At 38.8% G+C, this 9,407-nt stretch overlaps 1 protein-coding gene across 1 annotated transcript in view; it reads left to right on the top strand.

Annotated features, from left to right (window-relative positions):
* Positions 1 to 3,895: 3,895 nt before the first annotated feature.
* The window catches only part of PLSCR5 (phospholipid scramblase family member 5), a gene marked incomplete at its 3' end in the record, with an annotated part of 27,554 nt that continues 22,042 nt past the window's right edge, over positions 3,896 to 9,407 (top strand). The window contains exon 1 of the mRNA XM_027769441.1: positions 3,896 to 4,002. The remainder of the gene's footprint in view (positions 4,003 to 9,407) is intronic.

The raw sequence follows: 9,407 nt of genomic DNA, 5'->3' as shown, positions 1-9,407 counted from the left end.
TATATATATATATATATATGTATATATATATATAGTAGAATATTGCCAAGAATATTTTCATTCACCTACATATTCACCTAACTTTCTCCCCAAAATAAAGGTAAATGTCAATCTGATATTTCTCATAGTCATATACTTGCTTTATTTTTGAAAAACTTAAGTTTTAGTATGTAGGTATGCCTTTAGTTTAGCCCACTTCAAATTTTAAAGAAATTGAATCATTCTGTAAAAGCGTTTTCCTGTAAATTGCTTCTTTCTTTCCACATTGTACTATAAGAAATACCCATATACAGCATGCATGTAGACATAGTTCACTTATTTTCATTTATGTATAGTATTTCATTGTACAAGTATGCAACTATTGGGACCAGCAGGTGGTGTGGTAGTTAAGGTGCTGGACACTCCCACATGGCCAACCATGGTTCAAGTCCCAGACCTGGTGGCTTTCTTTCTCACTTGTCTTGGCTTCTCTCTCTCTCTCTCTCTTTCTCTGTGTGTGTGTTTCTCTTTGGTCAAATTAAAAATAAATGAATAAATAAATAAAATTTCAAAAAAAGAATATGCAACTATTTATCACATTTTTTGCAAATGGAGATTTTGACTGTTTCCTGCTTGAAGTTATATCACCAATATTTCAGTAATTATTTTTACATATCTTAACCACCACGCCACCTGCTGGTCCCTATTTCTACCTATCTTTCATGATAAAAAAATGTGCAAGTGTTTCTTTAGGGTATGCAATAAAGAGTGGAATTGCTAGGATGTAAAGTATGTGTTTCTTCACCCACACTAATGCACGGCATAATGTTGTTTTAGTCAATATTCATTCACAAAATATAGAATGCAATGAAATCTTGTATAAACTCATTTTACAGTGCTCAGTTTCAATACTAAACAGAGAATAAAATGAGATATCAGGGGTCAGCAGGGAGCATGGTGGTTAAGGCACTGGACACTCCCACATGACAGACCACTGTTCAAGTCTCAATCCCGGTGGCTTGCTTTCTCACTTTCCTTCTCTCCGTGTGTCTGTCTTTCTCTGGTCAAATAAATATAATTGAATGAATAAATAAAATTAAATAATTCTTTTTTTAAAAAAATGAGATGTTGGTATACATTTACTAGAATAAAAAAAATTAAAAAGACTAACAATACCAAGTGTTGGTAGAATAGGAAGCAATATTACCTCTTATACACTGGTGGTAGATGTATGTATTCTACAATACAGTAAAAAGCATTTTGGCATTATTTAGTATTCATTATAAACAAATTGACCCAAATAGATATATACAAGAATTAACAGTAATTACTTTGTAAGGAAACAACTAGTGTAAAGGAAAAGATCATTTGGGTATATGCATGTGTACTCAAAATTCTGGCAAAATTAGAAATGGAGGAGAAAGTCCTGCAATGACTATGTCCCATTGCGGAGTGCTTACCCCCATTTCTCTTTTCTGCTTCTCTCTGATTTTCTCTGGTAAGCACACATGCCCTCTGGCAAAATATTTAAAATAAAAAAGAATTCTTCAAAGTCTTACTGCTAGAGAGTTATTAGTGTTCTCTTTTTTATATTTTACTGTTGACGGAAGTAACAAACTCTGCAAAAATAATAATGTGCTTTATTTCTAAGCACAAATGTGTGTGACCTAGGCCCAGAGAAAAGGCCAACGTGCTTTTCTTGGGGTGATCCGGTACAGGGGTTCCTTTGATTTGATTTTGAGAATGATGGACAAGATTTGGAATTCAGCGTAAAGAGTTTTCCATTGATCTGGCCCAACAAGGAGGAACATCTGGAAGAGAGGGCTTGAAGGCCATCGGTGCGCTTTATGATTCTTAGATTGGTGATGGGAATGGCAGGTCTGTGTTTTAGGAAGGCATCAGCAAAGAGTGTACCGTAACAGAGATAAGATGGCTTGCATATGTCACAAGATACTGTTCCAAGGACAAGACTCAGGAAGGGTCTTGTCATCAATGAGTCAAAATGATCTCTTAATGACTATGGGCGAGACACAGGCATCACAAGTATACAATGTTGATGTCAGGGGCAGGATGGAGGAAGAGTCTGTTATCAAATGGGCCAAAATGATCTCTTAATGTTTGTGGGTGTGACTCACTCCAGGCCCTATGAAAGGGATTTTGAAAATAGGAAAGCAGTCAGATTTCAGCCTTCAATACATACCTGAAGTCAAGAATTTGTGTCATGTTATGCATCACAATTATTTTACATGATTGTTTCTCAATTAGATGGCTTTCTCTTAAGTTTCCTGTCAATCTTTTTTTTCCTGTCAATCATTTTAATCTCAGAACATACTACAGTACTTGCTACATCCAAAAGACTCAATAAATGTTCTGGAATTAACATTTCATAGATACTTCTTTTTTTTTTTTCCCAGAGAGAAATGTTTGCGTTCACTGGAAAGACAAAGGCAGAAAGCAAGAAATCAATCCCCCCACCCCCCACCCCCCGCCCAGGAGATGGCCATGCCATAATCCCTTCTCCTCCCTACTCTTCTTGGGATTGGACATGCACGCACATGCACTCAACATGAGTTTTAAGTCGCCAGGTCCAGAACTCAAACTGTGGATGACTACATGTGAATCCAGCAATGTAACCATTACGCCATCTGCTGGTTCCTACAGATATCTCTTAAAAGCTATGGACCAAGGTGAGGCGTCAGAAAATTTATCTAAATTGAGTGTGTTGATAAGGTAGAGTAGACATAAAAAAACTGAAATTCTCAGAGCCTAAATTTCTGCCATATGCATGTGATTATCTTTTAATTCTGCAAGGAATACTTTAATGATTTGTTTTCCAAAAATCATAGCAGCCTATTTATTTCCAGTCATGCCAAAAAATGCAATAGCATACTTGGGTACATCTTATTCCAGTCATGACTGATTGCCATTGGAAGTCAGGAGTAAGATCACCATTCTCACCCATTTTTTCCTAGTTCATGTATTTGCTAGTAAGCAAAGTAAGAGAGGAAGTCCCACATCATAAATCATGTTTCTGGTGACATCAATTCCATCCTTCTTTCAGTGAACATTTCATGAAAGCCTATAAGAGGTCAAGACCTAATAACCCACCCACGCCGAGGCTGGACCCCGGCAGACTAGCAGTTGGCATAATGGCTATGTCACTGGACTCTCATGTAGTCGACCGCGGTTCATGTCCCGAACCCAGTGGCTTAAAACTCACGCCGGGCGTGTGTGCGTGCATGCCCAGGATCCCAAGAGGAGAACAGAGGAGAAGGGATGGCGGCATGGCCATCACCCCTGGGGGGTGATTTCTCACTTTCTGTCTCTCTGTCTCTTTCTGTCTGTCTGGCGAGTGCACACGCCCTATAGCAAAAATCTCTCCAAATAAAATAAAGAAATAAATAAATAGATAAATAAATAAAGTAACAGCTGTTCTCCGTCAGACAGCAACAAGACAAAGATAGACACAGAAAACAAAATCAGACCATCCTTTTCCACCTGACTTTCACCTCCCATTCGGTGAAGCACCATTCTACATGACATGTAAGACACATTCCACTCTTAGCCTCTGCCTTCAAACGCAGTAGCATCGTCTCAATGATTCAGCCTATAAATAGCACTAGAAGTAAACATTAAACATATGCTATTAGCATACATTCATTCAAATGTGCTTTGCCTATATACTTAATGTAGACATCTACTTAGAATAATTGTCTCTGTGTCTTGGCAACTTCGCATTCTGGGGGACTCCAAGCTCACAGCAGCTTATTTTCAGTGCTGGAAATTTGAAGCAAACGTACTGCAGAAAACAATTGGTGTACCCTAGCTAGCCCTGAATTGCAGCTGCACTGGCTGTGCATGAGCTGGCTGCTGTCAATGAGGGCACTCGTATGCAGAGCACTGCTGGGCTGCCGCAGCTACCGAAGGGCTTGTTGCAGTATTTCCCAGAAACCTGAAGATGCAGACAGATGTTAAGAGGACCAGGTGAGCACACTGAGCAAGGCACAAGAACCAAGGCACAAGGTAAATATCATTTAAATCATGGTAGCAGTAGAGATTTTTTTTTTAAACAGTAAAGCCAGTCTTGGTGGGGCGTATTAGGGTCTCTGATGATTGTCAATAGCCTCCTCGTTCTCCCTCTCCATGTACATTGCAGATTCTTCTTTCTCTCCCTCCCTTCATCTTGCTCTCTGACATGTACATAGATGTATGCTCCGAAAGATCCCTAAATAAATATTTGTTGATATGTCCTATGTCTGTAGAATACAGTTTTCTACCTATAATTTGTCTCTTTTTCTTCTAATTTAACCTGGAATCTACATGAGCCAGAACCTCTCAGAATAGTCTCTTCTTTTAAACTCTTTATAAGAAAGTACCATTATAAACTATTAAAAGTTCACATTGTGCATAACAGATCAAGCAAATGGCAGAAGACTCAGTCGCTATCAAGACAGATTGTATCAAAGAATTCTGTTCAACTTAGCTTTGTCTCACCCAAAGAAAACGTGTAAGACTGAAATATATACAAGAGTATCTATACCCAAGCTTAACGTTTGCTTCTGCTGTGAGCTTTACAGTCTACGAACTAGGGAATGCCTTTTGTGCCGTGGGGTTGACATGCATGGGACTCCAAATTAAAAATTTTGCGCATGGCATCTTAGTGAATGAGGACCCCTTTTGATATATTCACTCCAGAACTATCTTTCTCTTGTTTTCAGATAGATTCTACTGTGTATCTAGAATTGTTGCTTTTTTCTTTCTAATCCTATGGATCAATATCTTCTTAAATAGACAGAGAGAGAATAAGAAATCTGTCTCCTATTTGTGCCCCAAAAGGGTGATCCACTTATCTATCCTCATTACTTAAGAAAGGATATCATCATAGTTAAAGTAAAAGAGGAAAGGGAATTTTAGCATGTATATGTGAAACAACAAATTGCTTATTTTAATGATGTATTACTAATTCTAGTTTTGCTTTCAGAGAGAGGATGAATTATATTTTTTGTTTCCTGAACGTAATAACTCACTCATAATTATAAATTATATATATATATGTGGTTTATATTTATGATGTTGTATATATCTCTCAAATGTGGTGTTTTTTGTTGGAAACGATAAATACGGTATTTTCCTGGACTCAATTGTTGCACATGCATGTATCTTTGAAAATCTATGCTGTACCTCACCAAGACTTACAAATCAGCAGATGGCATAATGGTTATGTCTCTGGACTCCCACATAGTCAACTGCAGTTCAAATCCTGGACCCAGCGACTTAAAACTCATGCCAGGAGCATGTGCCTGGGTGCCCAAAATCCTGAGAAGAGAATGGATGAGAAGGGTTTCCAGTGTGGTCCTCCACTCTGGGGGGGAGGGGTTTCTTGCTGTCTGTCTCACTGTTTTTGTCTGTTTCTCTGGTGAGCGCACATGCCCTATATCAAAACTCTCTAAAAAAAAAAAAAAGAAAGAAAGAAAGAAAAAGAAAAAGAAAGAAAGAAAAGAAATCATAAAATAAAATAAAGTCGAAAAAAATTGAAAGAATATGCGCCTCCGTACTGTGCCCATGTCCACAGAGTAGACCATGTCATTACAACTCATAATACACGGCCATGCAATGTACAAGCCCAAAATTAGCAAATGGGGGCTGGCAGGTGGTGCCGTGGTTAAGGGCACTGGACTCCCACATGGCTGACCATGATTTGAGTCCCAAACCTGGCAGCTTGCTTTCTCACATTGGCACATGTGTGTGCATGCCAAAAATCTAGAGTTCCCTCTCTCCCCCTCTCCCTCGCCCTCTCCTTCTCCCTCTCTCTCACTCTGTCCCTCTCTGGTCAAATTAAAATAAGTAAATGAATAAAGTTAAATAAAATAATTCTTAAAAAAAAAGTTAAGTTTATTGAATGAATCAGTAATAAAGCATTGGATCAAAAGGGTAATATTGAATGATAATGAAGAAATGCACTTTGGGGAACCAGCAGTTGGCGTAATGGCTATGTCGCTGGACTCCCATGTAGTTGACCGCGGTTCACGTCCTGGACCCAGTGGCTTAAAACTCACGCCGGGTGCGTGTGCATGCGTGCCCAGGATCCCGAGAGGAGAATGGAGGAGAAGGGATTGCAGCGTGACCATCCTCCCCTGGGGGGTGATTTCTTGCTTTCTGTCTCTATGTCTCTCTCTGTCTGTCTGGCGAGCGCACGTGCCCTATAGCGAAAATCTCTCCAAAAAAAAAGAAATGAACTTTGACAGGAGGTTTACAACGTGTGTATAAATGGCTAAGGGAATAAAAGTTGTGTGTTCCCAAAGCGGAAACATTCTAATTTACATTAACAGATTGAATTTGTCATATTTAACGGCATAGTTTCATATTTAATGGCATATGACTATGGAAAAACATTTAAATTGATTATATTTGTCCTCATATTGGTTTCATTTATTTATTTACACATTCCCTGTCGTGTCTCACAGTGAATTTCAGTGTGGGAATTACAAATCCAAGGATAGGTTAGATAAAGAAATGCATGCCTTAGGTACTGCATGGTTGTATCTTCAAGCGTATTCATACCTTCGGAGCTCCTGCCATGAGCATAACGGAATAAAAGGAGATGTTTAGTATGGTCCATTTATATACCACTCCTTACTCCTAGCAGTAATTCTATAACTGCTAATTACAGAATTTGCTGTGACTTATTCTTAAACGGTACAGTATAATAGCAACAAATGAAGATATGAATGCACAAAAAACACACGCGGTGTTTACATTCTCAGATTACAATGGCATCAAGACCTCTAGATACTGCCTTCTCATCAATTAATAATTAAGAGTCCCCCAATTAAATCCCTACTCTGATGACCAAACCAGTAGTGGAAAAGATATATGTAAATGGGAGCACTTCCTCACTGCTGTTGGGAATATAAATTCAGCACATTGGAGGTCAATTCAACAGTACCTAGTGAAGATAAAGACCGTCATACTCCATAAACCAGCATTTTCAATTCCGGATGTATACCTTCAAAGGACTGCTACACATGTGCATAAGAACTATTGCTTTTCACAATGAACAACAATATAAATGTCTATTAAAAGGGCAACGGCCAGAAATTGGGTTTATTATATTCATAAAATGTAATGGCGTGCCGTGGTTGAAAACAACTATAACTGTAGACATTATCATCAATTTAAAAAAAAAAAAAAAACCATAATTTTGAATGAACAAAATGCATTTTGGAATTAAACCTAAGATAGTATCTATATAAATTAAGAAAAACAAGTAATGCACTCTCATCTCACATACATTTGGATATACATGCTTATATATGTGTGTGTGTATAGATGAGTTTTTAGAAACACATACTTTTTATAGTAAAATCAGAGGCAAGGTAACTGTACAGCTAATCAAATAGTACTAAAGCCTGTTCATGTCTGTCCTTAATTCTGCCCTAGACCTGTAGGCTTGTATCTTACCCCATTCCCCATGAAACATGCTGGGTGGAGCATATTGCTTTTTTGGCTTTATTTTGTTTTCTAACAGGCAACATTTTTTTCTCTTGTAACTAAGTGGATTTTAGTAAATTGGAAGTCTTTTGCTTTGTACTAAGAGAGACTATTTTGATAAGCTTTTCAGTCATGAAAATGGAAGTCAAATATCTCACCATTCAATAATGGGTCAAGTTCTGAACATTGATGTAATAGTGAATGAACTTTGGAAAAAGGTGTGATATATTCTGCAAAAAGGCTATGGGCAGGCCTAGCAGGTGATACAGAAGTTAAGGCACTGGATCCCACATGACTATATGCACCACTCAAGTCCTGGACCTAATGGCTTGAAAAGCAGGCCCGGCACATGTGCATGTGTGCCCAAAATCCCAAGAGGAGACTGAAGGAGAAGGAATTATGGCATGGCCATCCCTCCTGGGGGGCGGGGGATGATGTGGTAATGTCTCACTTTCTTTCTCTCTTGCTTTCTATGTCTCGCTGGTGAGTGCATGCATTCTATAGCCCCCCCCCCAAAAAAAAAAGAAAGAAAAAAGAAGAAAAACAAAAAAGAAAAAAAAGGCCACAGGCAGAAGATAACTCTGCAGATATTATGGTGTGGTTTTTCCCATTTCCTTTTAGCTGGAACCAAAGACAGGAGGACATACGAGTCTCTTCTTTCAGGAGAGACAAGGACAGTGAAGACAAAGTGTCCTCAGTTGACAAACAAGCCCACCTAGCAGTTACAAACCAGAGGCTCAAGGGAGGGAGATGGCCATTGGAGGGTTTCCTGGACCATTGACCTTAAGCTCTCTGATATTCATTTTTTTCAATTCCTTTTTCTTTTTGGCTGCAATCCTTCTCTGTGATCTCCAAGCTTTGAATTATGTCCATTAGACATGCCCACCTTATACTGGCTCTATGTCATGGAATCAAGGGAAGGGACTAGAAAAACTGCAGCCTGGTGGAAAGTGAAATTGAGACCCCTTGAAAAAGGGATTTGCTGCACAGACCTAAGAAGATGGTGTAACTATCCTGCGTGGTAAATAGTGCTTATGGTTCTTCTGTGGGGGTTGCTAGGGTAAGGAGAAGAGCACTGGGAACTGTTAAGGTGACACTGAGTGATGGTAACAATAGGACCACAGATAAGAGGAGGTCCACTTGTGGAGCAACAATACCTAGAGGAGTGAACACACGATATTCAGACACTCGAAATTCAGAGTTCCAGTAAGGGGGTCCTTATTGGTTAGCTAGCCTGCAAAGTCTCTACTGCAGATTCAATGCTGAAGTCCTCATCAGTCAGTCACATGGCTGTGTCAAAATACACAAGTGGGGGCCGGCAGGTGGCATGGTGGATAAGGGCGCTAGACTCCCACATGGCCGACCATGGTTCAAGTCTCGGAGCTGGTGGCTTGCTTTCTCACGTTCTCTCTCTCTCTCTCTTTCTCTCTCTCTCTCTCTCTCTCTCTCTCTCTCTCTCCCTCTCTGTCTCTCTGGTCAAATTAAAAAATAAAATGAATGAATAAATAAAATTAAATAAATAATTATTTTTTAAAAAATACACAAGTGGCTGGCATTGCATTTGTTAAATATGTTTAATTCACTTAGATGTTTATTTTTACTTCAAAACTGGTGTTCCATAGAATAGTCAAAATTATCTGGTCAGTTATAACCACAGTTTAAAATACTTTCTTTAATAGTGTTACTTAGTTCCTTAGTTTTTTTTAAATGTCCATGATAAATATGAAAGTTAGGAAACTTAATTTTTTTTTTTTTACGTTTTTGCCATAGATCATGTGCTCTTAACAGGGTGAAACAGAGAGAGTTGGAAAGTGACTAATCACCCCTCACGGAGATGACCACGGTGCAATACCTTCTCCTTTGATCTCCTCTTGAGATCCTGGGTATGCACACACCCTTGCCGGTGTTTTTTTTTTTTTAAACCACTGGGTCTGGGA

The sequence above is a fragment of the Tupaia chinensis genome, unplaced genomic scaffold (assembly GCF_000334495.1).
Source record: "Tupaia chinensis unplaced genomic scaffold, TupChi_1.0 Scaffold149537_1, whole genome shotgun sequence".
Taxonomy (NCBI): domain Eukaryota; kingdom Metazoa; phylum Chordata; class Mammalia; order Scandentia; family Tupaiidae; genus Tupaia; species Tupaia belangeri.
This window is presented reverse-complemented; position numbering and strand designations above follow the sequence as displayed.